Consider the following 10,874-nt stretch of genomic DNA (forward strand, 5'->3'; position numbering starts at 1 on the left):
TCTAAACACTACTCTATCCTGAGCCAACCTTATTGCCTCCGACACACCTATCCCCATTCCTCTAGTCATTAAATCAACCCATCTCTTCAAGGGTCTTCCCCTCCTGCTCTGTCCCTCCACCTTCTAAAGCATAATGTTCCTCTCCAAGGAAGGACTGGTCCCTCCTTGCAATCTCACCCATTATATTTTATAAAATTAATCACCATTGGGACCTTGCCCATCATTACCCTATCTTTTCACTAGGATCCCTCTCATTTCCTTCCCCCTCCTCCCTTCACTCACCAAACTGTGTGACCTTGTGGTTTTGCCTCTACCCATCCTCACTCCTCTCCTCCCACCATTTCCCCCTTTTGGGTTCTCATGTATGTTTTACCATTTATCCTTCTATTTTTGCAATAATTCTCCTTATGATATGTAGTAGGTTCATTTGCATAATGCTCTCTAATCTCTCCCAAACAGGTAGTATTTTTTGAAATTGTTACTCCTGACTGCTGCACAGTATTCCATTGTGTAAATATATCACAATTTCTCAATCCGTTCAGTTATGTTGGATATTTGGGCTGTTTCCATGTTCTTGCAATGTGAATAACACTGCTTTGAATATTGGTGTACAAATCTCTGTGTCTCAGATCTAATTTCCTTGGGGTATATTCCTAGTAGTGGAACATCTGAGTCATACAGAGTTTCTATGTTCAACTTTTGGAGGTAGCACCAAACTGCCTTCCAGAGTGGTTGTCCAATTTTATAATCCCACCAACAAGGTTCTTCTGTGATCTGTTCTCAGGGAGACATTCTGAAACAATAAAGATGTCTTAATTTTAAAAGCATGACTTTTGGCAATGATTAAAAATGAAATATCCACTCAATGTGGTAATAATTAAAAACTATAAATCACTTTGAATTTGTACTACTTCTCGACATTTCAAATAAGTGTTTAAAAAAAAATAGAGCCTTGTAGAATACTCTAGTTGGAATTTAGTCATGTATATTCCTTGTCATAGTATACTAGAAATGTTGAAATCTGTTCCTAAATATATATGTTGTTGTTGTTAAGTGCCATTTAAGTGAGTACAACTCACAGAAACCTTATGAAAAAGAAATTTGAACTCTATCCTATCCTGTGCCATCCTCGTCATCTCTGATGATGATCTTGAATCCGCTGTTTCAGTCACTGTATCGATCTCAAACCATCTCATTGAGAATCTTTATCTTTTTCTGAGCCTCTCCTAGCAACATGCACGAAGTATGTGAGACAAATCTTAGTCATCTCTCCCTCTGCGGAGCACTGTGGCTGCACTATTTTCAAGACATAACTGTTTGTTCTTTTGGTAGTCCATGGATCATTTAATGCTGTCCTCCAAAGCCACAATTCAAATTCCTCAATTATTCTTCTGCCATCCTACCCAGGTGTTAACATTAAAACTTGAGTAAACAGAATTATTTGGAAATAGAGTTATTGCATATATAATTTAAAACTACATTTGTTTTTACCAATGCTTAAGTTTTAAATTCTGTTCACATACTCAAAAATGGAAAGACACTACCAAAGGTAGACACCACCACACACACACACACACCCCATCAGCTGGTGAATTAATAATGACTTTTGGGGGTTGGAGGGAGAAGTGAAAGTATTTTTACCAGTTAGAAGTACCCAGAAGTACTAGATCAGGTCATATTAAAATATTCAGTAATGTTTCTTCTTTGTCTGAGAGCTATACAGGCATCAAAAGTATCCATCTATTAATGTTTAGTAACTTCGTTCTTGCAACATTTTAATTGTGATATCTGCATACAGTGCAATAATGTTTTAACAGTGAGATATTTGGTGATACCTGTGTGCTTTTGAGTTAAAGATGAAAATTGTTCATTGCAGTCGTGTATACTTTCTACAGAAAATCAAAGACTAGGGCCTTCAATATGGGTTACATCTCAACATCAAGAAAACAATAATACTCACTAATGGAGAAAAGGGCAACATCATGATAGAGTAAAAAGATTGATATAGTCAGGAATTTCAATGCTTTGCACATTTTATAATACTCTGCTTTGTCTTCTGGAGCTACCTTTGAAATCTTCTGTTCAGTTCCTTAACTGCCCAATGTTTTCCCTTTGCTTTGGCTCCATGTCAGATGGATCTTGTCTGAAAGCAGAAAATACCAGAGGAATGTTGATCTATGCTTTATTGACTATGCAAAGTCATTTGACTGTGTATCACAACAAGCTGGCTAACATCGAGAAAATGGGAATCCCAGAACACTTAATTGTGCTCATGTGAAACCTGTACTTGGACCAGGAAGTAGTTGTCAGAACGGAGCATCATCATTTCTGACACATTAGAACACATGTCTGAAGTCACTATGCATTCTTCTTGATAGTCTTTCTTTCGTTGACCTTCCACCTTTCTAAGAATAATGTCCCTTTCCAAGAACAGTCTCTTCCAGCAACATTCCTAAAGGATGTGAAATGAAGCTTCTCCATCCTTGCCTTTAATGAGCACTCTAGGTGCACTTTTTCCTGTGGGAGATAGATAGATAGATATAGATGATAGATATAGATATAGATATAGATATAGATATAGATATAGATATAGGTATAGATATGATATAGATGATATGATATAGATGATATAGACATAGACATAGACAGATATATAGATATATATGTACCTAAGTAAGTGTGTGCACATCTTGGGAAGAGAAAAAAAAAAGTTGTTACATTGTTTCTTCTCACTCCTTGCTATAATATGGTTTTACATATTGTTTTCATTTCACTTGAGTAAACGGAACAAATGTACTAAAAATACTAAAGTCTGAATGACTACTCTTAAATGTTCATATTTTTTTATTGCTCTTGTTTAAATTTGAAAAAATGTAGCATTTGAGGAATTCTTGTATCCTAGACCTCAACATGTTATGTCTACATTACTAAAAATGTAGTGTTTCTTTTATCAAGGAACACATCATAAATAGAAAAGCTATTGGGACCATACTCTTAGACTAAAGAGCCCTCTTGACTTTCTGTCAGAAATAATAGTGTCATAATCAGAGAATCTCAAGTGTAAAAGCACAATAATAAGTACTGTTTCATTGATTCATAGCATTTTAAACTAAAAGGGCTTTTGTCTCTTACTGTAATCCTTTTCCGCATTCTTTTTACCCTTACTATTGCAGTCACCAAAGCACTCTTCAGTGCTTGAAATGTAAAATAATTTTATGAATTAAAAATGAAAATAATATAATCCCAAATCAGTTAATCCTGGCATCCATAAAGCATGCTGGGGAAGTTATCAAGTGAAATTATCTCAGAAAGACAGGATACTGATGCTTAAAAAGATTGATTTTGGACTTAGAATCCTCCTATTTACAAATCTCATGTCAATCACTTCCTAATGTGTGATCTTAAATAAATTTTTAAATACTCTCTGTCTTAATCTCTTGATAAATAAAGCCAGAATAGTACTCAGACTTTAGGATTGTTTTAAGGATTGTGTTATGCTTAAAACATCTGGCCCATTGTAAACATATACATGATTTTTCTTTGACTTTTATCTTTCTAGGTTTACCCAATTATTTTAGGATTATGACGTTGTTTTGTTCATTTGCGGTACCTAGGTGCCTAACTGGAGGATGACAGTTTAAATCTATCTACTGTTTTGAGCATAAATGCTCAAGAATATTTCTCCTTGGAGGGGAAGACAACAAACCTTCATCTCACATACTTTGGGCATGGTGTTAGGAGAGATTACTCCTTAGAGATTGGAGCCATGCTTGAAAAAGTGAAGGGTAAACAAAAGAGAGAAAGACCTTCAACGAGATGGATTGACATAGTGTTCATAGGAATGGACTCAAGAGTGTCAGAGACTATGAGGATGGCACAGGGTAGGACAGGGTTCAGATCTATGGTTCATGTGGTCCCTATGAGTCATACTTGACAGCACTACCAACAAAAATTGCCTTTAGGAAACACCATGTGGCTGTCCACAATTTTAAGATTTACAGCCTTAGAAGTTGTATCACACAATCCTAGTGAATCCTACAGAGCTAGAATAAGTAAGAATGTTTCATTTGTAGTAGACTTGATTTTGGGGCTGGGATTTTACTAAAGGATCTTTGGTAATTCAGAAGTCAAATAATTTACCTGTTGACCAAAATGTGGACAGTTTGAATTCACCATTTTTTCTATGGTTCTATAAGATGCTGATTTGCTTCTATAAAGTTGACAACCTGAAATCTTATAGAGAAGTTCTACTCTGTCCTACAAGGTTGCTGTGAGTCAGAATGAACTTTTTGGCAATGATTTGTTTCATTTGTTTTATGTTTTGTTTGTTTCCCTTTCAATTAATTGGAGCAAATAAACGTTAATCCAAAAGTTGGCATTTCAAATCCACCCAGGAACACTGCAAAAGAAAGACCTAGTAATCTTGCTTGCTCCTGTAAAAATTATAATTAAGGAATCCCTACAGGACTGTTCTACTCTGTAGAACATATGAATCACTATGATTCAGAATCAAATCAATGGCAACAGATTGTATTGCCTTGGGCAAACCTACTGCAAAAGACCTCTTTTTAACTGTAGTTATAAAAAAGTAAAGATGCAACTCTTAGGATTAAGATGTGTCCAACCCAGCTAAGGTGCTTTTAATTGCATTATGTACACTTAAAACTGGACAATGAGTAATGCAAATCAAAGAAGAACTGATAACTTTGAATTATGTTATTGGCAAAGAAGATTATATATACCAAGGACAAATATATCTAAAAGTAAATACAGCCTGAATGCTCCTTAGAAGCAGCAACAGGGAGACTTCCTTTTATACACTATGTACTCTGCCTAGCTAGGTGAAAATGGAACAGGGGATCACAGTGCTATGTATGAGCATCCTTATGAAAGGGCCAGAGGGAGTAAGAATAGCACATCCTCTCACCTCACCAGAGCATAAAGCAGATAAAGAACCCATAGCTCAACCCTATGGTGCCTGTAGAGCCCTACCAGCAGCAAGATGTTCATTCATTCATTGCTGACTCACAGACTCACAATTGTGGTATGGAGAATGGGGTTTATTAGGGGGAAAAGTGGAGGAGGCAAAGAATACCATCCAATGCAAATACAAGTTTTAGCCAAGCAGTCTCAAGGCACAATTCTTCAACAAGTACAGGTTCCAGTTTCAGTTCAGCAGTCAAATCCAAATCATCCAGCAAGGTTTGCCTCAGAGTAATTATAAGTCAGCTTCTTCTTCAAACATTGGCAAGAACAGCAAAAATTTTTAACTGTGGCCATCATAAATTCAAGCCTTAGTTTATGCCTTGCCACAGTATCTCCACAGCAATGCCACAGTTTCTTCACTACCAGAGGCTTGCTTTCACCAGGATATTGCTGTTAGATGCACTTCCAATCTTGCTATCCAATGGGGGAAGTACTCTTTCTCTTATCCTAGTACCACAGCTCTTTGATCATTTGCATAACCATGCAATGGCAGTTAAGGTAGTTGGAGACCAGTAGGGGTTAACTGTAATGGCTTAGAAAAGGCAACTTTTAGGTTGTTGTTATGTGCTGTCAAGTTGCCTGCTACTCATAGTCACCCTATGCACAACAGCCCAAAATTCTGCTACGTCCTGTGCCAATCTCACTGTCTCCGATACACCCATTCCAATTACCCCAGTCACTGAATCAATCCACTTAATATAGGGAATTCCCCTCCTATGCTGTCCCTCCACCCTCCCAAGCATGATGTCCCTCTCCAAGGACCTGTCTCTCTTTACAACATGTCCAAAGTATGTTATACAGAGCCTCAGAATCCTTGCTTCCAGGGAGCTGCCTGGTTTAACCCTCTCCAGGATGAATCTGTTTGTTTTCCTAGCAGTCCATGATACCCTCAATACTCTTCTCCAGCACCACAGCTCAAAGGCATCAATTCTCCTTCTATCCTCCCTAGTCATTGTCCAACTCTCTGGTGCATAACAAGGGATTGCAAAGACCATGGCCTGTATCAGATGCACCTTAGTCTCCAGAGAGACACCATTGCTCTTCAGCACTTTGGAGAGGTCCCTAACAGCAGACTTTCCCATGGCAATGCACCTTTTAATTTCCTGGCTGCTGGTGCCTGATGCTGCCAATTGGTCCAGTGGTGAGAATCTTTGTCTTCTTGACATGGAGCCTCAATCCATATTGGAGGCTTCAGTCCTTGACCCTTTGCAGCAAGTGCTTCAGGTCCTCCTCAGTTTCAGCAAGCAGGGTTGTGTCATCTGCATAACGCAGATTGTTGATAGATCTTCCACCAATCTTGACCCCACATTTCTCCTCATAGAACCCAGCCTCCCAAATAATCTGTTCTGCATACAGGTTGAAAAGTTATGGAGACATGACACATCCCTGGCATACACCTTTCCCAATTTTGAACCATGCAGTGTTTCCTTGTCTGTTCTGATGACTGCCTCTTGGTCCAAGTAAAGGTTTCTCATTAACATGATCAAGTGTTCTGGTATTCCCATTCTTCTCAGAGTCAACCACAGCTTGCTATGACCCACACAGTCAAATGCCTTTGCATAGTCAATGAAACACAGATAAACATTCCTCTGGTATTCCCTGCTTTCAACTAAGATCCATCTAACATTAGCTACAATATCCCTAGTACCATGACCCCTTCTAAACCCAGCCTGGACTTCTTGCAGTTCTCTGCTGATATGCTGTTCCAGTCGTTTTTGGATAATCTTCAGTAGAATCTTGCTTGCATGTAAATTCAATGAAAAACCATAAATTTGTTTGTCAGAAAGGATCTATCCCCAGAGAAGGACATCATTAAGTCCCTAGATAAGGGTAAATTAAAGGAGAGAAAGCTTCAAAGAGATGGATTGACACAGAGGATGCAACATTGTGTTCAAACATAGCCATGACTGTGAAGATGATGCAGGAGGGAGTATTGTTTTCTATTATTCTATTGTGCATAAATATTCAGTGAGTCAGAAGTGGCTTAAGACATCTAACAATAATAGCAAAAAATGTAGCTCAATTGAAATATTTCTATAAGATAAGAAAAAATCTTAAATTTCCTAAAATGAGCATCACTGTAGTCTATTTTTAAAGGTTAGTGATCTGGGAATCATGAACTCTCTATCTTGTTGGTTACTTGTTAAAACATATTACACATCTTTAAGTACTTCTCAATATTATTGCATACAAATAGTAACAGGACAATATCAAAATATTTACTAACTCTACTTGATGCCTAATACTGTGATAAATTCTGAGAAGGGAATGGTTACTGTTAGATGCCATTGAGTCTACTTTGACTCATAGAGGACTAATAAACAACATATCTGAATCTTATTCTATCCTATGACTTCCTCACTGACCTCTAATAAGCTCATTGTTATAGTCATTGTCAATCCATCTTGTTGAAGTGTTTTTTCTATTTTTCCTGACCCCTCCACCTTTCCAGCATGATGCTTTTGTCCAAACACTGGGCACGTTTGACAACATGCATGCTCAAAGAATGTGAGGTAAAGAATCAGCATCCTTTCCTCTATAACCCTAGTTATACTTTCTCCAAGTCAGACTTGTTTGCTCTTTTAGTAGTTCATAGGATATTCAGTACTTTTCTTTGTGAAGCTTATCTTTAAATATGATTTCTCTAGCCCTTCTTTGAAGTTGTCATGTAGATGGGTGGGACTATGTGAATGGGACTTGTTGATGTATCCACAAAGGGCCTGGCCAGTCTCAACGATGTATTAGAATATTGGATAGTCTTGTCAATAAATTGAACAACTTTATCTTCAGAGAACAGAGAATTCTTCCTATACTATGAGAAATTCTTCTCTTACCAGAAGAGGAAGGCAACCTTCCCTGACCCAGTGAAACTTAAGACATGCTTTGGGATAGGAACAACAGTGATGGCTGAACTGGAGAATTAATGAGACACAGCACCTTTGGTGGGGGAAGCTAATATTGGCAAGAGTGAGAGCACTGTTGGACAATTAAGGGGGAAGCAAAAGCTTGGCAGGACTGAGAACTTCATTGGACGATTGTGGGTGTGAAGCCAACATTAGCAGGACTGTGAACTTGCAAACACTTAGAACCATGAGACTTGAGGCTGAGCTGCCTCATGCACATTTTGAGAGCTGTCATGACTGTATCCTATTATTAATTTGAATTATAACTTTTTTACTCCCCTGATATGGTTCTATATGAGTTATCGCATCATATTTTGGACCCAGCCAAGAAGCAAGATTGGTGTTGATATGAATAGAAAGAAGCACGGGAATGTGGGGGACATGTCTGACTTCATGGGAATTTGTGTTTTGTGTTATTGATGCTATGGGTGGGGAACAGTTTCTCTGAAGTTGGTAAAGGTCAGATATGACACTCTCCATGTAGTCTTTCCTCTTTTTACATCTTGTATATCACATTTTAAAGGAATCTACTTGACCTCTGTCATCATTATTCTTTGTCCAACTTCTAGAGACACAGGAAGAAATGGAAAAGACAACAGCTTAGATAAGGTTCCTTATTATTTAGACTGACATCTCTTTTAGCACTTTGGAAAGGTCCTCGACAGTAAATATTTTCCAGTGCAACCTATCTTTTGATTTTCTGGTTGCTGTTAGAATGGATGTTGACTGTGAATCCAACTAAAATGACAGAATCGAAAACTTCAATCTTTTTTCTATCTATCATGATGGAAATTTAGTTGAGTAGATCTCATAGCGACCCTATGAACTATAGACCTAAATCCTGTCCTATCCTGTGGCCATTCTCATCATCTCTGACCCACTGCTGCAGTCACTATGTCAATCCATCTTCTTCAGGGTCTTCCTCTCTTTTTCTGACCATCTACCTTCTGAACATGATACTCCTTTCCAAGGAATAACCTCTTAAATAGCAATATGTCCAAAATATAAAAGATGAAATTTTGCCATCTCTACTTCCCAAGAACACTCTGGTTTCATTTTTCCCAAGACATACTTGTTTGTACTTTGACAGTCTATGGGATATTTAGTACTCTTTTCCAACACCAAAAGTCAAAAGGATCAATTCTTTCTCTGTCATCCCTTTGCATTGTCCAGCTCATAGATGTGTATTCGAACTGACATCATTGCTCTTTAGTATTTTAGAGAGGTCAATGACAGCAAACTTGCCAAATGTTTCTGGATCTCCTGAATACTGGCACCAAGGGTGTTGATTGTTGATACATACAAGATGAAATTTTTAGCATTTTCAATTATTTCTCCATCTACTAGAATGCTGCCCATTGGCCCAATGAATGCTGAAGATCTTTGTTCATATTAAAGGGTATTTGTTGTTTTTCATTGAGTTGTAGCTGACCCATAGCTGACTCTCTGGTGAATTTTCAGAGGCAGTAAATAGAACAGGAGGAGAATGCCCATCTACAGCAAACACTTAAAGTCCTCTTTATTTTTGGCAAGCCAGACTATGTAATCTGCGTAACACAGATTGTCGGTGAGTCTCCCTCTGATTTTGATACCACATTCTTCTTCATAGATGTTGTTAGGTGCCATCAACTTGAGTATGACCTACAGTGACCCTATGAACAATAGATCTGAACTCTGTCCAATCCAGCACCATTCTCACATCTCCTGACACACTAGAGCCCATTGTGGAAGTCACATGTCAATTCATGGCAGGCCCCTGTCTAGTTATAGGTTTCTCATGAGCACAATTAAGTTCTCTGGGATTCTTACTCTTCAGAATGTTTGCACTCCTGATTAGCTTAGCAAACAAGCTGTGTAAGTATAGAGATAGGATATGCACCTGACACACACCCTTCCTGATTTTAAACCATGCAGTGTTCCTTTGCTCTTTCACACAACAGCTTCTCGGTCTAGGTACAAATTTTACATAAGCAGAATTAAATGATCTAGAATTCCCATTCTTCTTAATGTTAACTGTAGTTTGTTTATGATGCACACAGTCAAATAAATTTTCATAGTCAATAAAATACAGAAACATTCTTCTGGCATTTTCTACTTTTAGTCAGGGTCAATCTGACGTCAGCAATGATATCTTTACAATGCTACCCCAATGATATCCCACAGTGTCTTCTAAAACCCACTGAACTTCTAGTAATTTCCTGTCAAGGTACTATAGTAGCTGCTTTGGGGTTATATTTAGCAAAATTTGCTTGAATATGGTATTAGTAATATTGGTTGACTAAGTTTCACATTCTGTTGGGTCACCTTTCTTGGGAATGGGAACAAATATGGATCTCTTCTAATCAGTCAACCTGGCAGCTGTCCTCCAAATTTTCCAACACTGATGAGCACATCCAGGGGTGCACCTATTAGTGAAGGTTATTCAATGTGATTGTCTAGTTACTGGCTTTGATACTACACAAATGTAAGGCATTTGTGTCCCATGAAGATAATTGGATAGATTGCTAAGAATGTGTATAAGGTAAATAGCACCTTTTGTGTGGAGATATGGAAATAAGATACAGTGGCTCAGCTGTAGAAAATTGTACTGCCAACACAAAAAGAAATGTTCAAATACATAGTGGCTCTTGGGAGTACGACAGGCAGTTTTTTCCTGTACGATTTGTTGTCTCCTGAAACCTAGCGGATGATCAGCTATGGTTTAGTTTTCACTTGAAAGTACAAAACAATAGGCCATTAAAGAGGAGATTGATCAGTTTTGCTGACCTGTAAGATTTAAATTGAGCAAGCTCATCCAAGGAGATACAGTCACACCCATGTTTATTGCAGCTTTGTTCACAATTGCAAAGAGCTAGAAACAACCCAAGTGCCCATCTCAAATGAATGGATAGAGAAGCTGTGGTATATTCACACAATGGAATACTATGCTTCATTGGAAAACAAGGAACTCATGCAATATTATGCAAAATGGATGACCCTGGAAGA

This window comes from Elephantulus edwardii, unplaced genomic scaffold, assembly GCF_000299155.1.
Source record: "Elephantulus edwardii isolate Elephantulus edwardi_28Jun2011 unplaced genomic scaffold, EleEdw1.0 scaffold00047, whole genome shotgun sequence".
Lineage (NCBI taxonomy): Eukaryota > Metazoa > Chordata > Mammalia > Macroscelidea > Macroscelididae > Elephantulus > Elephantulus edwardii.